General features: G+C 44.5%; 1 protein-coding gene across 12 annotated transcripts in view; it reads left to right on the top strand.

The window, feature by feature from the left end:
* The window catches only part of STAT6 (signal transducer and activator of transcription 6), a 91,267-nt gene that overhangs the window by 28,219 nt on the left and 58,516 nt on the right, over window positions 1-4,532 (top strand). For 4 of the 12 annotated variants that reach the window (XM_084836591.1, XM_084836586.1, XM_084836585.1 and 1 more), the window contains one exon: window positions 1,482-1,582. The exons of the other annotated variants lie outside the window; for them this stretch is intronic. The gene's annotated coding sequence lies outside the window, so the exon portion shown is untranslated. The remainder of the gene's footprint in view (window positions 1-1,481; window positions 1,583-4,532) is intronic. 12 annotated transcript variants of the gene reach the window in all.

Below are 4,532 nucleotides of genomic sequence, written 5' to 3'. Positions count from 1 at the left end.
GTAAGCCACTTTACATATATTTGCATAATGTTTATGGTGCCTCCGCTGTTTTATTCAAATGGAGCTACTCAGGGTACTCGCTGTTTTATTCAAATGGAGCTACTCAGGGTACTCGGCTTCCTCCCACAACCATTGCAATTTCTACAGAGTACCCACCCATCCTACTGGCTTCTGTGACTTCCTCAAGCAGTGACCTCATATTCAAGCCTGTCTTCGAAACCTGTTTTTTTTTAGTGAACATTTTTATGCTGCTGAATTCTGCACCTGAAACCAAATTTTGTATTTGGACAGCATTTGCATGGAATGAACACCACCCTGCCTAAAGTGGAGAGGCGATAGTCCTTCAGGATCAGGGCATTTAGGGCCAGCACGCAAGCAAACCAACTTGATAGATATGTCCTGCAGTGTCCTTGTCTTCTATTATCTAGGCCAAGTGACCAGATGTAAAGGAGGACAGGCCTTCTGTACCTTTTCTTAGTTGTGCACAAGAGGGAATTTCAGCAGATGCTGCTATGCACGACAGAATGCACCTGACTAAATTTGTTGATCCACCCAATACTGAAGGTATAGGAGTCCTCGGTTTGCATCTGGCCACCCTACAACCTTTGCTATAGGTCTAAACAACTTTGCTGCATCCAGAGGAGGGCATGCTTATTATCCTAAGCAATGATGAGGTACTCTCATAAGTTACATCTGAGAGGGCCTTTTCAGTAGTGGCACCCCAGTTACAGGCTGCCCTCCTCAAAGGGGTCACCTGGCGCTTACATTGTAGTCTTTTCTGCACCAGGTGAAGACCTCTTCATTCTCTGAGGTTTTTTAGCCGTTCGGTTTAAAAATGTGTTTTTCGATCCTCACACTGCTTTTGTCCTCTGCTGTTGGTTTTATTCTGTGTCTGTTTTAATTCATTTTTAATTTTATTATATTTTATTATATGTGTATATTTTGTGGTCTTAACCTTATTTTGTGAACTCTCCACAGAGCTTTGGCTATTGGGCAGTATACAAATGCAGTCAAGAAATTAAATAAAAAGTTCTGGGTAGACATGCCCTGCTTTTCTAAAACTTTCCCCTCTTCCTCCTAGTATGGTAAAATGGCTGGCTCCAGGGATCTGTGTTGAGACTGCAGATTCAGGAATAAGAAGCAGGGCTAGAAGCAGGGCAAAGAGGCAGGTGCCTGGCTTAGGAAGTCAACAAGAAGCCAGACTGGAGAAACACATGGAGCTTATGCAAGAGCAGGAGCCAAATATAACAAAGTTCTTGTAGAATAAGGTATCACAGTAAGGAAACTGGCATTCAGCCAGCCAAACTGGTGCAATTCCTTGGGAGATAAACCCACTGATTAAGTTGCAAGTTGTGTGTACACCAGAGGAAACTGGTACATACCTACAAAGAAAAAGTACAGATTAGGTTCTGTGCGCATTTGGATCCTTCTTCTTTTTTTGCCACTGTGGACGCAACTAACTCCATTTCTTGTTTATGTAGGGAAAGATTCTGCAGAGGCACCATTGTACTAGCTGTTTAAGGGTTTTTCTGGAAGTGAAGAGAGATTTCCCTGCTTGCTGTCAGAAAATTAATAGCATCTAGTGAGTAATGTGTATTATCCATTCCCATGGTCAGGATGCTGACATCATCTATGACCTATGAGTAAATCAAAATCTTTTGTGTCCTGGACGGCCTCTGACATTCCACATTTTCCGTTCTGTCTGGTGCTAAGTAATATTGGAGAAATGATGGAGAATTCCTGAGACCTCAGGTTAAAGGCCTATGACACACTCCAGGCTGTGCAAAGAGTTCACATGGTCATGGTGGGCCACCATGGCTTGTTTAAGCCATGGTGAGCCGCAATGTGTGCCGGTGGTTTTTGAATATTCAAGCCATGGCTGTGGTTTGTTGTGTTGTCGGACGCTGGACAGCAGGGGTTGTGCGAGGGTTGAACAACCCTCATATAACTCTAGAACAGGCTATAGGTTATGAACGGGGTTAAACAAACCTTGCACAACCCCCGCCGCCTGTGTTCAGACGACACAACGTGCCATGGCCGCAGCTTGAATATTCATAATGGTGCTGGCATGTGATGCAGCCCACCATGGCTTAAATAAGCCACGGGTGCTTATTTGATCATGCAAACCAGCCCATACACTGTGGGGACTCTGTTCTCTCCAGATGTTCATGGTGGTTCTTCCCTTCTGCTCACCTTTAGTAATGGCCAAAACACTTTTTTTTTTTTTGCTTTCCAGGAGCTCAGACATCCATTCTTTTGTCACCTTCTGCGTATCTTTCTCTTACCTGTACTTAAAAAGAAAGTGTTCTAAAATAATAACATCACATAGAGATATTATCGGAGGGGGTAGTTGTGTTAGTCAGTTGCAGCTCAAGCAACAGAGAATCGTGTACCATCTTGAAGACTTAATTTATTGTAGCATCAGGCTTTGTAAATGTGAGCCCACTTCATTAGATGCACAAAGTGCTATCCTTACTTAGCAGGTCCATATAGAATATACATGCCTATAGTGGAAAAAATTGTAATCAGTGGGGTCAAATGGCCATTCAGGTGCAATTGTTTGTACAACACCTGCAGCTTGCATATCCTGTCTCCTATTACTGCTGTTGTGCCTGGTCAAGGTGCTTATCTTGTATATATATTTAAGCTTTACACAGGAGTTTGTACATATTGTTTGCACTCTCCCCCCCTTTCCTGAATGGTGAGCCTTGGCTTGTTCAGTTTGGTTTCCTTTGGAGGAGGGAACACTTGGAGACTCATGGTGTTTTTGTGATATTTACTTTATTTACAAATGTACAAGCTGAGCATAAGTAGAGGCAAAGAGCCCCTCTTGCAAGGCATCAGATCCACTACTTTGCATCGAATCCACAGAGAAAGAGGATCTGTGCTCTGAAAGTGCCTTCAGCCAACTCACTGCTCTGCAGTTTCAAACAGATAAAGGCAAACTGCTGCTTCTACACATACGCACACACCCTCTGTGTCCTCCCACTAACTAAAGAGAGAGGTGTCAACTGGGGATATCATTCAGATACACAGCGGTGTCCCCCCTATCAGGAAACTGTCGCCTAACTGTCACCAACTGACCAATCTGGACTATTAACCAGCAATCTATCTAACAAAAGGAATGGTCAGTTAGCAGCCCATTGTGCTATATTTTACTGTGCAATTCAGGACCAGCCCAAGATATTTTCGTACCTGAGATGGAAAAATCCAATGGCCCTCTCAGTACATTAACATAGGCTACAATCGGGAGATTTACCCTGGTGCTACTGTAGCTTACAGTCATCCATGTCATCTGAGGTTGTTGCCAGTCCGCAGCAAATCCAACCTTTCCAGATGAAAACCTGCATTTTTTGCAAAGGCATTTTGTGTCACATTTTTCTTTTAACCTGGCTTCCCCGTGGTTCCAGTGGAGTGTCCCTGAATTAAATGCAACTTACTACATATGCTTGGGGGATGGTGTTTTGATGTTGCATCACTGCACGTGGGCTGTCCCTTTTCTTTTGTTTCTTTTCCCGCCACATCCATTAGTGGCAAGGAAGATGGAGGCAGGTAGCAAGCTGCTAATTGGCTAATCGCTGAGAAAGAGGTGTTGGCTAAACATGTCTACTCAGAAGTAAGAAGCAGAGAGAAGGGGTGGGAAGCCCTTCTCCCAGGCTTACAGATGAAAAGATCAGAGGGGAGGAAGGAAAGCTGCACTCATAAGTGCTTTTTCAGATGTGCATGGGAGCGAATGATTTGGGCTTTGTAAACATGTCTTCTCAGATGTAAGGAGCAGAGGGGAGCAGAGACAAGGGGTGGGTGCAGGAGCAGGGAAAAGGGCAAAGTGCAAGCCTATGGTTTGAAATCTCCGCTCTTATGGGAGAGTGAGGGAATGGAAAGAGTTAACCTTCAGCTTCTCCCTACAGCTGACCATTGTGGGAGGGGTGGTTGTGGTGTTGGAAATTGGTATGTCCCTTCGAATATGAATGAGGGCGGTTCTCTCCTTTCTCCTTTTTAATTTCTTTGCCTCAAGGAACAATGAACTGGCATGGGTAACCATGTCTACTCAGAAGTAAATCACATTTTTTTTACTCCAGAGAAACTCAGCAGGTTGCTTTTGTGTTCCCTTTGTAAACAAAAAACTCTCCATGCAGCAGCAGCCGCATCCTATTGCACCTCCAATGGCTTACTGAATGGCAAAAAAAGTGAAGGAAACATTGATGCTCCCCCCACCCAGCACAGAGAATAGTTTTTCACTCATTCCTGCAATGCCTTCCCCCTCTCCCCCCTAGCCTTCCCGCTGACCATTGAGGGTTTGGAAATGTGTATCTCTGTATCTCATTCCCCTCCATTGCACTTCACTGAGCACGGAAAGGAGGACAGGGGCAGGGAGCAAGCCTGCTGTGTGCGCAACCAAAGAGCAAAGGTCTGCAGAACTTTTGATGATTTTTTAAAACTGATCTCCCCAGTTTACCCTTACTCCCACCGAGGGAGGGTGGACATGAAGGGAAGTGTTTGCTAATCATGCCTACTTGGAAGTAACTCATTTT

This window comes from Heloderma suspectum, chromosome 2, assembly GCF_057233095.1.
Source record: "Heloderma suspectum isolate Gila_16-S chromosome 2, 16-S_ref, whole genome shotgun sequence".
Taxonomy (NCBI): domain Eukaryota; kingdom Metazoa; phylum Chordata; class Lepidosauria; order Squamata; family Helodermatidae; genus Heloderma; species Heloderma suspectum.
Note: the sequence above shows the minus strand (reverse complement) of the source record. Positions and strands in the feature narration are given on the sequence as shown.